This window comes from Pagrus pagrus (genome assembly GCF_965226575.1).
Source record: "Pagrus pagrus genome assembly, chromosome: 9".
Lineage (NCBI taxonomy): Eukaryota > Metazoa > Chordata > Actinopteri > Spariformes > Sparidae > Pagrus > Pagrus pagrus.
In genome coordinates this window covers 11256541-11273832 of record NC_140193.1, presented here as the reverse complement: position 1 = coordinate 11273832, position 17292 = coordinate 11256541, and the positions used below count along the sequence as shown (strand labels likewise).

The window sequence follows — 17292 nt, the reverse complement described above, 5'->3', positions numbered from 1 at the left end:
GGGCTGGCCTTACAAAGGTGATGCAGTGCAGGTGTGGAGGAAAAGCAGAACATGACAAGTCTGTCATTGCTTGCAAATGTTTAATGGCCATCTCAAACAGTCTCTCGCTGCAAGAAAGTACAATGCCAGTATTTCACTCTGGGCTCCATTTGACTGTTTTTCTGGAGGAAAATTTGAAAATCCTTTCAAAGAGTTTAAAAGACACCTATATACTTTCCCTCTCTCTCAGTGTGTACTTGTGTCTTTGGTTTTGTGAGTATGAAAATAAAGCTGTCTGCTCGGCATTATGGGCATCATGCCTCTCTGTTTATTCTTTGTTGTATGAGGGAGCACGGTTAGCTTCTCACTCTTCTCACTGGCACAACTGAATCAGTCGACACACTTGAATGTCCCCGAGCTCTGCGGAACAAAATAACTCCTGGTGATCTACTCCCTCCATACAGAACATCCATTATTCCGGTGTAATCGTATCCACGCTGCCTGTATATTAGCATTGTCATGAATCTAACCTCTCAGCCCGTGTGGACATCTCCTAATGAGTCTGTCTGGGCCTGTTTTCCCATAATATCCTTGGATGCTACCTAACACTGTGACAACACCGGTCTGGGGCCTTAGCTTTTCTCTCCAGAGCGAGACAGAGTGGAAACCGTTATTAAATTCCAACAGAGATTCTCATTCCGAGGCAGACTTGCCTCATTAAATTAAAACGACGAGGATCTTTGTTTGCTGCAACAACAGAAGAGCCTGCTAATTGCCTTTTTGATATGAGGAGCTCTCGACTCCAAAATAAATCAATCCAACTTTTTAAATAAGCCACAGGAGCTGAGAGACACTGATTCTGAACGCAGTGTGTGAACGTGCACCCACGTTGAAGTGTAAATTGATTGTTGGTGTTCAGTTTAAAAATAAAGAAGCTTGGTGTCCTCTGCTGGCTCTGATCGGTGTTCACGTGAGCGGTTCTTCCCACTCTACAATTCTGATAATATTCTGATCTCTGCAGCGAAGAGGAAATAAAAGAAGACTGGATGAAGGAGGATACAAGATAATACTTGTTGATGCTCTCATGGAATATGTAAGTCTGATCGAGCCTGTTAAGAGCCACATCCCTGCACGGCCTTCCTCGTTTGTTTTGGACGAACCAGAGTTCACTGTGGCTAAGCTGAACCCGCTAGCCCACATCTCTTGGCTCGCAGAGTGCTGCGATGTGTGTGTGCGTGCAAACAGGATTTATCTAGCATGTCGTACACAAGGCTGTGGTGACTGGCAATCTGGATGACCACAGTGGGAAACTGAGCTTCACAATATAGAGTAAACTCTCTCTCTCCACACACACACACACACACACACACACACACACACACACACACACACACACACACACACACACACACACACACACACACACACACACACACACACACACACACACACACACACACACACACACACACACACACACACACACAAAGACAGTGAGAGAAAGATGCTAGAAAATCCTATTTGCTTTGTGCTAGGACATGGTATCCTCGACCCACACAAACACACTGCTAAACACACTAAGCCGAGGCCTTCTTCTTCTCTCATACACACTCGTGGCAACATGCACACACACTCACACTGTGTTGGCTCATGTTCAGCAGCTCTATACCATTGTGATTATATGGTTAGCACCGCTGATAATGAGACAAACTGTGAGGCATGAATGTGAGAACACTTAAGGACACACGGTTTGTAGGCGTGTGGTATTAAATGTCCTCTTACTCCGATTTCCAGTCTTCACATAACCTTGTTGACTAGCAGAGCTGCGCTACGTAAACAAACCAATAGAGTGATGTGGCCAACTGCCGGACGGGCTTGATTGGATGAATTACATGGTTCTTCCTTGGGTGACGCACTGTAAACAATGCGATGCGAGTTAAAGCTAGCGGCATGGGGGATGAGGATCATGTGCCAAAATGCAACTCACTGTCAGCAGTATGGGAACGGTTTGAGTTTTTCTATTTGAGTTGTAAGCACTGATGGAATGTAACATTTACTGTACTCAATTACTGCACTTAAGAATAATGTTGAGGTACTTTTCATTTACTTTTCATTTTCTGCTACTTTATACTTCCACTCTACTATATTTAGGACGCAAATATTGTACTTTTTACTCCTCTACATCCAATCTGATAATTGGTGCGCCCATAGTATACAATAGGCATACATGTAAATATATATGTATATATGTTTGTGTCTGATACTTGAAGACTTTACTCAAGTACTAATCGCATTGGTGACTTAAACATTAATTAAAATAATATTTTAAGACGATGTCTTTTCCTTTACTCCAGTACTACTCAAGTGCTTAAAAAAACTTCATTATAGTTTAATTTTCCTCACAATTTGAAACCTGTGAGAATCTTTAAAGCAATATTGTGTTAAAATGGTGCAAATGGAGAAATTCAAAGGCTATTTCAACTATCTCATAGTCTGCCATATTCTGCCATTCTGTGTTAAATTTCCCAGCAGGCCACAACTGAGTTCCTAATTCTTTTTTTTCATTTTGGTGGACAAATGTTTGATTTTCACCCTGCTCAAGCTACACAACAGCCCGATGTAGCTCGACACAACAGATGTCGAGTGTTGGGAATGAAATGGGCATCCGGTGCAGCAGCTGATTGTTTTATCCCACATACTGTATCACAGTGGGCGATTGTGTTGTCACGATCCTGGAATTTCTAACTTTGATACAACAACTTGAAAAATATCCATGTTAGATACCACAGGGAAAAACTGACACAACACCGAAGGCATAACATTTCAGATGTACTGTGAGTTAAGCACAACAGCATCTAAGTTCATTTACTTCTGGAGGAAGTGGGACTACGTGGGCACCACAGCGGGGCATGTGCCAACTTGCTGTCAGAGAGGAGAGTGAAAAAGCACAGCTAGCACTGGAGTACTGATACTGTTAAAAAAAAAAACAGTATTGAAACCATTTCAAATATTCAGTATCGATATTTCAATACTTTTGACATAGCAGGTGACAACCAACACTGCATCTCTGATGCCTCACAACGTTCCAACAACAAGCAAGCATGTTAGAGTTTGTATCTATTTTTTGCTTTCTCTAATACTCTATGAAGCCAGTATCACACACTGCCATGGACACCATTGTTCACATTTTTATACACAGAAGTCGGTCACTCGCATCTCCTTCCAGATGAAATCACGCAGGTTGTGAAAGGCTGCAGGGCATGATAGGTCAAGGACCAACATTGTGGCCATCTAAACAGACAAAAATATTGTGTAGTCTGAAACCAGCATTAGCTGATACAAACTCACACAAGTCATTATGTTTTTCAAGAATCCACTTAAAACTCACTTGTCTCTTGGATGGAAACACCCTCCGTCTCTCCTTTGCCTGAATATATGCATTGTATCTAAGAGCAGCTCAAATCAACAGTCATCAATTACTGCTTCAGTCTTCCCCCCTCTCGCTCCCTGCCTCGCCTTCCAGTCATCACACACACATACACACACACGCTCTTTCAGATGGTTTTGGCCAACGCAAGCAGAAACCCACCTCTCCGCAAGGACAAAGTGGTTGTTTTCCACCCTTTCCTGCTCCAGTCAGCAGCAAAAAAATTAATATTCTCTCACGTCAATCCTCGCTTGAGGAACACGTGGAAGCGGAGGGGTGTATTTATAGAGACTGCTCTGACATGCAACCTTTTCTTTCAGTTCCTTCCCAGTTCTCTCTGCCCATGCAGCTCTACCAGTCCATTGTCTAAAAATCCAGTATCTATCTATCTATCTATCTATCTATCTATCTATCTATCGTATTCACTGTATGTATCTAACAAAGACATTACAAAATGAGACATTACGAAAAACTGAATATTAAATATATATTTGCCATTGGGATTACACAGGCTTAATATCTATATATACTGACAAAAATTTTGATTGAGACGCTCTTAAATCTTGTTAAAGTGTTATGTTTGGGAACAGGAGGATCAATACATCTCCGGGGGTTTATTTTTCAATATACCCAAATTCAGTTACTGTTTAGGGGCTATACACTACTGAACCCAAATGCAGACAACACCAGGGAGCCAGGAAATCAGTTTAAGTTATTTTATTGCGGGCATATCAAGAGAAGATGGAGCAGAGAGGAGCAGGTCCAGGGTGGAGGAGTTCTGGGGGTTCTTGATGGATGGTTGGGGGTCCAAAGTGGCAGGCAGGTGGATAACGAGCAGGCTTGGGTGGCGAGGGGGAATGGCAGGGCCGGAGTCAGGAGAGCAGGACTGCGAGCAGATGGAAAATACAGTTATTCTAGGCAAAGCACAACAGGCAAAAGAAAATGTGCGAGTAACGAAGCTGGCGCACGGTAGCACTAACTGTAGAGCAAAGACAAACCGGCAGGGTGGCGATGACTGGGAAGGGTATTTGAAGGGGACTTGATTGTGAAGATGTGTCGCAGCTGGTGGCTCCTCCCTGCCTACCGCACACCTGCAGACAACCAACATAAGAAGCAGCTCCAAGGCAAATGACAATCACAGCCTTCAAGTAGCCGATGTAACAGTTACATGTAACACACTGTTCTGCAAGTAAAGCCTTTCAAAAAGGTAATGTCTCTCTAAAGTAGCCCAAACATGTGGATTTCTGCTCATTTAAGCTTGATTGACGCGACAGTGCACCCCTGACTTTTAACACTGACATGAGATGTTAAATACAGATGACACCAATGCGGATGAGGCAATGATGTCAGCAAATGATATAAGATGGAAGGGAAGTTGCTATTGTAGTATTATCTGTCATGATTGTGTAATTTTTGTGTTTTTTTTTCTTTGGATGTTGGTCGTTCTGTGTGCTCTGAGGCATTTTCACAGGAGCTGGGCGTGGTTTCCGTGGTCAGCTGGAGCTCCCACACTTCACACACCTGCAGCTCATCTATGATCAAGCACCAGCTTAAATACTCTGGTCGTCTCTTCACATGCTGCCAGGTTGTTTCTGCATTGCTACGTGGTATCTATGGCTGAACCTGTTGATCTTTTCCTAGTGTTTTTTTGTATATGTTTGGAAGACTGCTGCCTTCTCGTCTAACCTTTGCATCCCCACATCGTTCCTAGAGCCAGTGCCATCCCGAGCCACTCTGCTGCCCAGCTACCTGCTCATCAGCACACCGCCTGATCTTTCTGAGATCCACCTCTTCACACTCACTGGAGCCTTCACCTGAGCCTCAGCCTTCCTGCACCCTCAGCCCTTACGCTGAGCCTGAGCCTACCTCCACCAATCCCACCACCTAAGCTTGTTCTGAGCTTCTGATAAATTCACTTTATTTCACCTACTCCCAGTCTCGGTGTCCGCTTTTGGGTCCTGCTACAACCAAACCATAACAATCATCATCCTGTTTATGGACTCGCACAGCTCATGGAGGCAATTGCAGTACTTTACACCCGTAGTCTGATTGCTGTAATTTGCGTTAAAATCATACTACCTCTCTGAGTCATAACTCAGTCAGATCTGGAGAAACTGACAAAATACAGGCATTTTTAGATTCAAAGCTTGACTTACAGTTTCCACAGTTATGATTATCTCAGATGTGAACAAACATCCACTTAGAAATCAAGAGGATGCTCCTTTATAATTCCAGAATTTGCTTGAGAATAATCAGGTTTTTGAGTTTATTTCAGTATCAAAGTCATCCATCAGGCTGTCGGGAAGCTGAACTCTCTTCCCGCACTCCCCCCCCCTCCTCCCCCCGCCCCCTGCACACACGAACTCTGGTCTCTGACCTCCGCCATCTAACCCTCAAACATCTTGAACCCACCCCCTGAAACCACTCACACACATACACACCGAACCCTGTCATTTCCAGGAACTGTCAAACTACACACACATCACCAACTCAGGGCCGCACTAACCACCTTGTAGAACTGCACTCTTGCACTTGCACTTTTACCCTTTTTTACCTTCAATTCCTGTGTACTGCTCATATGGTTTTGACAATAAAGCTGACTTTGACTTTGACAAAAATAATAATCCAGTGACGGTTGTTTAAACATCTATGGGTACAGTTCAAACAAGAACTCCTAATAGCTAATTTGGCATACTTTTGATGGTGCCAATCTGCCAAAACAATAAATCTGTAAACGAAGACAGGCTTAACAAACTTGTAGGCCACAGCACAACTAACTGAATCCACAGCAACATTATGCTTCTGGTTTACATCCTCCAAAGTGTTATGGGATGGACGTTTCAGGGAATCACAGAAACCGAGTATGACACATCATCTAGAGACCATGGATGTGTGATTCAAATTTCATGACAATCAATCCAGTAGTTCATTTCCAACCAACATGGTAGACCGACCGAGTGGATGGCAGACCAACATTCCAATCCATAGAGCCGCACTCCTAACACGGCCCCTCTGGAGATATACAAGAAATATTCCTTTTCTTTTGGGGGGCATGTTGTTGTTTTTGAGTGACAGCAAAGTCAAGTATGAGCCCTGCAGAAGCACAGAGAGACAAAGTAAACAAACTTGCATTGGTTACTGTAGCTTGCATTTTGATTTCCATTGGACTTTGAACAAAAAAGATTGTTAGAGCAGTTAAAGTCAAAACCACTGCCACAACAAAGCCAGAGTTGGTCAGTGTTTGGCACAGATTGTTCACAGGCCTTGGGATCATAGTTTTATAACAGAATATGGCACAAACTGTAGATGGTGAAGTGGTATTTTTGGTTTTAAGTGCCTGTGTTGGGGAATCTGGTTAATTGTAGTTGGATGAGATATTATCGATGTGTGGTTTTTCTGGTGGGGCAGTTTTTTTTATACACTCTGATGTTTAAATTACTGTAAGGCCCAACCCAGTCATGGGTTTCATTGCAGCCCCTCTTGTGACTTTTCACAATATAACATGGCTTACACAAGACTCATAACTCCATTCCACCTCAGCAGGCAAATTGCTTGGCTTTAACTACTTTGCCATATTACCAACTGATATTGTGAAAAATAAACTGAAATGTTCTTCAATCTAATGATAAACCCGGCCTCATGAGGATAAATGAGACTGCTGAGGTGAACACTCGCTTGTGCTCGGGAATGTAACCGCATCTAAAAAAGACCGAGAGAAGAAAGGAATGAAGATTTACACAGGAAGCACACAACAATTTGCATCCATTGTTCACTCTTCAAAGTGAATCATGTCTGCTGTGCCCTTGCCTTGGTGACTACAGCCTATATGGAGATGGAGACAGGGAGAACCAAAAGAAACATTTCTCTTTCTCCATTACTCACCCTCCATTTATTCCTCCCCTCCCTCATTCTTACAAAGGATGGGACCATTACAGATGTCATGTTGACAGGTGGGAACTCTCCATCACTCTATAAGAGCTCCGGTTTGTGGGATTTGCTGCCACCCAGTTCACAGCACTGCTGAAGTGTGGGTGGGCTTAACAAGCAGCACAATTAGTTCAACTCATTGGTGGCAAGGACCACAGAGGAGAGCAAACGCAGACGTAAAAGTACCACTTTCATGACCAAGGGTTTGCTTACATTTTACTTGTGGCAAGTAGGTAAAATTACAGGTCTAAAAATTATCAAAATTAAATCTAATTTAGGGTAAAATATTGTGTAAAACCTCATACCTAAACGACTGTATAGATCAATTGCCAGTGACCAGCAACAGGCAGACTAGACCTTTGTTGTATGCTGGTTAGGTTTAGGCAGGAAAACTACTTGATTAGGAGTAAAATAATCAATAATTAACTTCAGTTATAAACGTACCTACCATTTTATTTGAAAGTGCTTCTGTAAATTGGCAGAAATCTCTATATCTGATTAGGAAAAGTGTGTGCATATGGGTCAATGGTGGACTATCAAGGGGTGCGGACTCACTTGGACTCTAAGTGGGCAGTTTGTACAGTGCAAAAACTCACAGCAAGAAACACAAGATTGTGGGTTATGGTTATAAAATGGGTCTTGCTTGCAGTTCACAACATTAAATCAAAGATTGCTTCATGAAGGCCAATACAGATATCAATCAACCGACAGCCATCTGCTTTTAAAAGGATGATCTTGCCCTGATGTATCACTCCCACTTAATTTCTACCGTTCCGCTCCTCTCACATGATTGGTACTGGAGGTCACAGTGGTCTGATTAAAACCAGGCGATAAAAAGGAGCACGATGATGAGGGCTAAATGGTCCTGGGTGATGGAGTGAGCACAACAAACAGCAAGAGGTGGTCAACTAACTGAGCGCTAATGAAACTCTCTGTGGTCACGGTCGTTACGATAACAAACAGTTGAGGTCTGCGGGAAAAAATCTCAATATGCATAATTTATGATTTATAAACTGTCAGACAAATTTGCACAAATCTGCATATGTACACATATACAGCACACACATCCCAGTAGAGCTGTTTGGTCGTTGTCATTTACTTTGTTTGGAAAGTGCTGAGCTTTGGCCCAGCTCATCTTCTCTGTGTTTGTGTGTCTTCGTGTGTCTACTTACTTATTATAATACCCCCCCAACTGCTCTAAGGATCTATTATTGAGCCCTGACACAAAGTTTGGCTCTGTGACTGACAAAGAACATGATGGGGAGTTGCCCAGATACCAAACATGTCTGCAGTTTCAATGTTCAACCTCGAGAGAGACAAATGCTTTATGAAAAAACAAAGTGTCTCTCAGAATCTTAACATTGGGCATGTTTGTCGTCCGATGTACCTCTTTGTTCGTTTTGCTGACAAATAACATTGACATTCATTCAGTTTTCCTGATATCTTGAGGCAACACATTAATGCAATTAGTGCTTTCTAGCATTGTAAATCTCCTCGGTGGAGTCAATGCGGTCATTTAAAAAAGACCTTGAATGTTCTGAGGCTGACTGATAGGTGTGGTTGGAGGTGGTCAGAGGCACTCTCTGTTTCATTCATTACCGCTCCTGGAGAACACCAGGACATCACTGTGGAAAGCTCAACCTTCAGCAATAGATTTCCTGGGGTGTTTTTTTTAAACCTGAACCTGTTTTGGGATGGGTCCAGTAGCTCGCCACACCCGGCAGCCCCGACACGGCTGAAATGGCTGCCACGTGATCCTTTGTAGCAACTCCGACCATCAAAGTCACATTCACTTAATGTTCTTGTTTTTGCGACTGACAGGCTGAGGTTGTTGATTACCAAAGTTATGGCTAACTATTTAGCAGATTTTCAATCTATATGAGGCAACAACTGTAACAACTCTCTTCGCTGTTGACTCATTACCAAAGGCGTTTTCTTGGTATCTGGAAAGCAGGAAGAGTCCAGACATTATGATCTTTGAGTATAACTACTCCTCAGTCATGGTCAATATCAGTATCGGTTCAGGCATCTGATCAGGATACCTCCTGGATGTTTCTCTGAGCGAGGAAAGCTTAAAGAGTGGAGTGCTGTGCATACATGAGTGTCTTATTCAGGCTGCCAATGCTTAAGTGATTAAGCTTTAACTGCTACCCAGAGAAAGAAATTAAATATGTAGGAGGTCAGGCTATTCCTTCATCTTATGTTGCATCTGCCCCACCCAGCTCCTCTTCTTTATATATTTCTCCACTTTGCTTTTCCTTCTCATTTGCTTATTTCCTTCGTTTCTGCATCTTTGTGTACAACTCTTATTTTCAGATCTCACTATACAGGGAATTGGCAATACATTTTAGATTTTATCTTCAGCTTTTGGGAATTGAATATTCTATCTTCATGCAATATTGACATTAAACACATGAATCATGTTCAAATTTTTAGTGTAAATTGTTAATAAGGAATTTTATCTCTCTTGTAATCAAGTTGTGTTTTTTTCTTCTTTGAATTCAACTTAAGTTTGGTTGCCCCTGCTGAAGATTATAGTTTACCGCACCTTTTTACTAAGACTTATGTGTCCACTTCATCAAGGCCTCCAAATCCTTACAATTGTCCTCAGTCTTAGCCACACCCCACCTGCTTTCTAATGCATGTCGTTGGCCCAGCTGGCAAAGGCAGGGTCACTGCAGGGTCTTGTTTCCAGGGATGTGATCCTTCACTACAAACGAGAATCTCTAAGCTTCCCTCTGGAGGCCGAGACAACGCAGAGGAAAAGGGCAGGGGGAGATTGGAAGGTAATGAGTCTGTTAATTAAAAGGTTTTTCAAAACTGACTGCAGTCTCAGCCACACACAGAAAAACACAGTCCCTAAGGTTTGTAGATGCAGCACAGGTGACCGGTCAATTCCTGCTCTCCTTTGCCCATTAAGCATCTGATTGGCTGAGATGAGGCGCATGAATTAAATTGTCCTCGTCTATTCATTCTAGAGGCAGGTGTTGTATTTAATCCAGTCCACAGTGCCCTACTTGAGGAGGGAATTGAACAGCAGCAGCAGCTATATTATAATGCTGGTCTGCACATGAGCCTCCTTAGATCTCAGTGTGAAAACCAGCGGTGTCCAATCCACCTTCACACACTCGTGCACAACATCGTCCCAGAGGTTTGCAAATCAGGCAGAGGTGACCTGTCATTTCCAGCTATCCTCTCCTTGTTAAGTTTCTGATCATTGGGCTTCGATTTATCTGCCGCTGATACAAGCTGTGTGTTTGTGTGTGTGTGCTTAGTCTTGGAGGAATAAAGGAATAGACAACTAGGCTCTGTAGTCATTGATTAGGCCCAAGCAGACCTGACCCTTGTGTAAGCCGCAACTAAAAAATCAGCAAGGTGGCTCCACTGATGTCACACACACACTCCATCGATCACTGTGACATAGACCGAAGATGACAGATACACTGACGGTAATCAGCTCTGAATGTGAAGAAAGACTTTCTGGAGAGCAAACCAATTTATTACTGACTGTGACTGAGTGATAGACAGATGGACACACTGATGCATGAAGACAGGTGAAAAGAAGAAGAAGAGAAAAGATCAGAGGAGCCAAACGGAGGCGCGTATGATGAACCGACAAAGGCAAGACAGAAAGGAGGCAGAAAATGATGCATGTTAGAGGTCAGACAGGGGCATTTCCCCCTATTGGTGGCCTCTATCTGCGGTGTAGGGTTACACACACACACATGCGCTCCACCTCCACATGGAGACCGAGATTGGATTATTGATCGCATCGAGACAGGCGGATCTCAAAGGACAGCAGAGGTCTCTTTAGAGGGGGACTTGTCTGGTGATAGTCACTGCTAACAGGAAAACAATAGGTGACCTTAACTCAGGAATGATCAAATCAGGCCTCACCTCAGTGACTGTCATACAAGTAAAAAGGGTTCAAATACAGATTTTAATTTACTGTTTTTATTCCATTTTTTATCACACTAGTCCTTGATTTTTGGATGCAAACAGTAGCAACGCAGCTTTTTTTGTGTGTGTTTGATCACTGCAAATAAATACATTTTTACACAACAAAGCCTTTTCTCTTCTAATATGATTTTAAAGGTGCTCTATGTAAACATTTTAGTTTTAGCTGGACTGAGTTGAGTTGAATTGTGTTGCTGAGATATCCACTGAAGTAAGCATGCTAACCAGCTAGCCCGAGCCTGTCCTGGTAAAAAGTTTCTGTCCTAGTGATGTAAACACCAACACTTCCCGAGTGCATGGCTAGCTGATCTAACTGAGCTAAAGAGAGCTACAGTTAGCAGCAGATTAATCGAGTGAAATGCTGGCCCCTATTTGCATTTAGTATGAATATGACAGGACATACTATGTATATAACTCTTACATACTGCAACTTAAAGACAAATGAATTTGGATTTATACATATTTCTTCTGATATAGCAAGATAGAACTAAGGTATTTAACATGGTATCTACTAAGAAGATCCAACTTTGTATAGCATGACAATAGGTGTATTTAAAATGGCTGGAAGGTTTGAGATAGGGTGATGTTTGTGTTCGGTAGATGACTGGGGTTGTGAAGAGGGGTGAAAAGGGGGTAGAATGGAGTCGTGGTGTGGCTGAGCATAACCAAATCGAGACTAAGGCTGGGGGAACGTCTCTGAGCATATGGCTTCATCATCCCCCTGTGGTTCTTGTAATAGAGAAGAATACAAATTACTGAGATGGAAGTATCAAGCCTAACACACGTCTTTGACAGTGAGATGAAACCAAAGGACCAGGTGCAACACTCACGAGCACAGGAAGAACATGAACTGAAAGGACCTGTGACGTGACAGCCAGGGTTCGAATCCAGGACCTTGTTGCCCTGAGGCAGTGGAGCTAACCACTGAGCTGCCATGCCACCCTATGAGAGGGGAGTGAGTATAAGAACAGGGATGGGGGGGTGGTAGAGATAGAGGTTAGATTCACCTATATAGGTCCGCATCTATTGAGGAGCAGGTGGCTGAATCAATGAGTGTCGTGTTCTTGCTCCTGAACCTTAGTTATAATAACTTCATTAAAATACAACCTAAAGACACTACGTCTCCCACATATTATGTCCTGAGGCAATGGGCTTTGAGGAGTTTTCACCCATATCATGTAACACACATGTAGGCAAACACGGAGAGCAGAAGCAGACAGATAGTCTTCACCATCGGCTACCACAGAGACCTGGAGACTAACCTCTGTGATCCACAACCAATTGAGGAAGATTACTGAACTGAGTTCTGAGAAAGATAAGATGAAACTTTAGTTGTCCCTGAGGGGAGAGTTGGTCTTTTCAGCTGCACAGTAGAATACAACAAAGAAAGCCTGAGCAGGGCTCGGCAAACTAAGTATCAAATAAAGAAACGGCTGTCAGCTTCAAATGAATATGGTAATGTGTAAAGTGAAAATGAAAACAAGTTAAATAAAAACATATACCTCATCAAGTATGTGTAAAAAATAGTGCTGCATTAACATAAACAGAAACAAAGTGGTACTCGATGCTTTTCTCTGAATCCTTTAATCACCAGCATTAACACTCACTTATGAGTGTTTCTTATTCATAACAAATATGGACATTCCATGAGGATAAAGTGGTGAGGCACTGATACTCTGGCAACAGGAGGTCTCCATTTAGACATTTCAAGGTGAGTTAGACCTCCTGACCTCGGCTACTTTCCCATGAAGAGGCCCTAATGGCTCCTCTGAGGACTCAGTAGCTAGGACCTCTTGTCCTGCATACAGTAGGCTGTAGAAAGTATGGAATAAAGGAATAAGCACTTCTATACATTTATTGTTGCACATGATCATGCTCAAGTCACGATCACTTAACCCCAACACCTTGGTTAATGTTGCCATTTCAGGCAGGCTTTTTATAGGACCTGTGAAATTTCACAACGTTAAAGATGTCAGATTAGTCTCCTGAACCAACCTAAGCTACAGAATGGATCATTTGCCAATAACTCCCAAAGCAATATTTGATTGGTTGTACCAGCAGCATACGTTGTGAAACAGTCACAGTTTGGTTACACCCAGGGTAAGAATGATAAACATGTTTGCAGCAGAACAATATTACGAAAGGCTCCTAAATACGCAATTAAAGGATACAAGCATATACAGGAAAGTTTAAGCTGCTTGTTTGATCTGATTGTCCATCCCCAACCTCCTCCCTATGCAGAAATTTTCACTGTTTATACTACTTCATCTGACTTCCACTTTAACTGCCATAACAATGGCAAAACAAATCTAAACTCAGTTGTCGAAAACCCCAAAATAGTCAATAATCCAAGCAAACAGGAGGCGACAGCAAACCTCAAGTGAAAGTCCTCAAAACTAGTAATACCAGCAATTCATATCCTAAACTGGGCTAGCTCTAACCTTTCACTCCATAAAATATAGTTATCTACAGTTGAACCCCATGAACACCACCTTGACATATGGAGAAATGCCAGGCTTGGCAGCTCTTCTGTGCCAGGTTATGGTTTCTAAGATAAATTGCCCAGTCACTGTTTAGGGGGAGGGATTGGCAAATGTTCAACTACCCTTCAGAAGTGCCACCCCTCGGCCTTACCATGGGGGACCAAAGCATGGCATAAACAGGCAGGTAATGTAGCAGAAGGTTTACAGCTAGGCCCGTTGCTGTACTTTTGCTATCAAGGCCTGGTTGGAGCTATGCATAAATATGATGGATGAAAGGGCTCTCATAAAGCTGTGTCCTCCATCGAGTCTGAAATATGATCAGAATTGACTTTGTGGTCATTCAGTTGGGGATTTTCTTACAATTTTACACTTTGAAATGTTACCTTTGATAAATGCATTAATATAGACCTTAGGTGCTCTGAAAGAAGTTGCATTCTTTGTTCACTTTGTCAAATTGATTTAATACTATAATTTAGTCCGAGTCAGCAAAGCTAACAGAGTCTGTCCCAGTCATTTGTTTTAGCCTGGAGGTGTCTTCTTAACCCTTTAAGGCCAAATCTTGACCTGGTATCATACTCCAGCAACCCCCAGACATAAACAAACCAGCATGGGGATCATCTGATGGTAATGGGGCCATTCATCATCATTTACTGGTAATGTAACACTATCATTTATCAGTTAGTCGTAATGGCTTTGTTTCGGTCTCCTAACAAACCAGATGTTATCGACAGACTGCTGTTCTTCTTTTAGGATCTGTTTCACATCATTTGGTATATTTGCGAGTCTGTAAAGATGCAAGGAAGGATGTGGAGATGCAGAAGAATCGGACATGCATTCCAGGGTTGAATCCACAGCAGGTTTATACAAACATGCTCCATGTGGTAGGAATGATCAGCCTGTGAGAGGTCACTGTTTGCCTCGTATCCCACTGTTTGGACAGGACTCTAACAATCACACAGATCTCAGCTCACCAGGACATTTAAACAAGTGCCCTGCATGACAAAGCTCCTACCCACATTTGTTAGGTATTAACTTGCCATGCAGCGATTCCCAACCCCATACTATCTAAATATTTAGGAGAGCTTTGAGATAACTGGTGATCTCAAGGAACATGCTGGATGAGTTTCAGAGTGTGTATTTTGTTTATTGGCCAAAGATCATGGACAGGCTAACACTAACAGCGTGCTCAGGAGACTGACAGACAGACATTATTAGATTCTGATCACTGAATCATTGTCTGACCTAAGAGGAAAATTAGCATGAGAGGCCCTGGTTTTCATCATCGTTTTGAGGTTCGTTCAAGCTTTAGAACATGATGAAAACCAAGACCTCACTCGGACACGTGTTCATTTTGCCAAGATGTTCTGTTTTTGAACTGACATAGAGCTACAAGAGGGTTACACCACTGTAGCAACAATGTTGACATTTTAAAAGTAGGTGTTTACATAAAGATGAGATGCTAACAAAATATTTAGAGGATATTGTGATAAGTTAAAATGATTGAGATGTTGAAAATGCGTCAGTCTATTCACTCGGCGCTCTGTCTGTGCTTCATTATCAAATCCATTCTGCCTTTCTGATTGGGAAAACTCCCAAATCAATGAAACTCCATACCACATTTTCACAGCTACCTTGCGCCCAGACAGATTGACACGCAGATTGACACATAGCACACACACATATACAAACAATGGCGGCGCTAACGTTAACATCCCCATGCCAGGCAGCTGAGTTAATGTGGGTTACACACTGTCACCACAAAAAGCCTTGAACAAAGAGAGAATACGAAGTAGGGAGAAGGTAAACATGACAGGAACGAGGAAAGTAAGATGGCAAATGAGACTAAAATGAGAGAGAGGCAGGGAGGAGCTGTAGCTGTAAGCATTTAATTATTATCTTTTAACTTGCTGCAATGCCACAATTACATTAAATGAAACAACTTGGAACCTGATAGTTGTGTGAGGTCATAAAATGTACTAATAGAAAACAACAAAGTCATTGTTGGCAATTAATGTCTCATTAATTTAAATATTTAATTAGATTCTTTTGGCTTTATGTGTTGGAATTTAACTTATTTTCTATTAGAAATGTTAGCAAATATGTATTTTTTAGCTAAAAGAAGGTGCAGTTTGTCATGAGCCTTTGACACAAAACTATAATAAATTAATAATTGAAACAATTTCTGTACTTTTAGCTTGAAAATGTGATCTGGAGCCAAATGCTCCCTCAGGATGAAATTGCAAAATGTAGTCTGAAAAATAATTTTTTCTCAAAAGTAACAAACCACCTGTTGAAAGTTACGGGAATACAGGAAATTATGACATCTACTCCATTAAAAACATTTCTAGGAAAGAACCCCCCCACACACACACATTTTAAATGCTTCCTACGCCCATGAGTTTTGGTGGTATTTTACTTTAAAAGTCTATATTAATCAAACCTTGATAGAAAAATGTGCAGTATTTTAGAGGTCATGAACTCATAAATTTAATGTTAGTCAGCTCTTAAAATAAGAAACACTGGTCCCAACACTCTGCCAGTTCTGTCTCCACTGTCTGCTGTCACACTTTTCCTCACTGCATGTTAGCACCCTCTCGTTCTCACATTGCTCATCTCTTGCATTGATGTGTGTGGCGGTGTCTGTCTGCGAATCGCAGTTCTCGACTGCTGCCAGGCGCTGGCAGAGCGTCAGCTATTGGAAGGGAAAGCTCATGAATCTATTTCAGTGTTTTCATCCACTGACAAAAAGGTAGGGGGTGGGCAGGGGGATCGGGAACCCGCAGAGTGTCCTTATTCAGCCATTCATCTGTGCCCAGCAGCTACCAAAGGAAGAGCCTGCCCTTCTCACTGATTACCACTAAGGAGAAAATCCCCACGTAAAGGAGCAGATGAAAAAAAAAAATGGAATATCCTCCTTCGCAACTGACACTGACATCAGTGTTTATGTGGCAGAATGGAAAAGCACAAAAACAGAAAATCGACTAGGGAGCAAACTGAGAATAAGATTGTCAGGAAGTGGAAAGCAGAGGTTTTTGGCCAGAGTGGAGGGAGGAATCTTTAATTAGAATGTGTTGAGAGATCATAGTTTCCCTTAGAGCTATCGGGCCTTTTCATGTTTATATAATGCATATGCATGGGCTGGAGCAATCATCTGAAACCAGATACCCAATTCCACATCGTGTACCTCTAAAGGTTCACTGAGAGATTCGTTTCTGGACCTGAGACTTTGCGCTGAAAGGTGAAGGTTGAGGTTTGAAACAAACATGTGGTCGGCATGTGAGCCTTGAGACACGCGATATCTATAAAATATGAACAATGCGTCTTATAAATCATTTCTCCCAAAACACTGAGATCATAGGAAATCATCGAGTCATGGCAGAATGCATTATGGGATGGGGGCAATACACATAACTGCGCATCATCTTCTAAAAGACGAGTGAATGCTATACCACTGGTGTGAAAGCATGTCATCTCAAGGCCCCAAGCCTAAGAGCTTTGACGTCTGCCAGCATCGTCAGA

The 17292-nt window shown here is 42.3% G+C and overlaps 2 long non-coding RNA genes across 2 annotated transcripts; one reads left to right on the top strand and one right to left on the bottom strand.

Moving 5' to 3' along the window:
• Window positions 1-4108: 4108 nt before the first annotated feature.
• Window positions 4109-4568, bottom strand: LOC311262101. Its single transcript, XR_014623215.1, has 2 exons — window positions 4405-4568; window positions 4109-4292 (listed from the first exon to the last, which is right to left on the bottom strand). It is a non-coding gene; the product is annotated as an uncharacterized lncRNA (long non-coding RNA).
• On the top strand, window positions 4564-5744 carry LOC311262100. The gene is made up of 3 exons (XR_014623214.1): window positions 4564-4613; window positions 4866-5013; window positions 5118-5744. It is a non-coding gene; the product is annotated as an uncharacterized lncRNA (long non-coding RNA).
• The last annotated feature ends 11548 nt before the right edge of the window (window positions 5745-17292 follow it).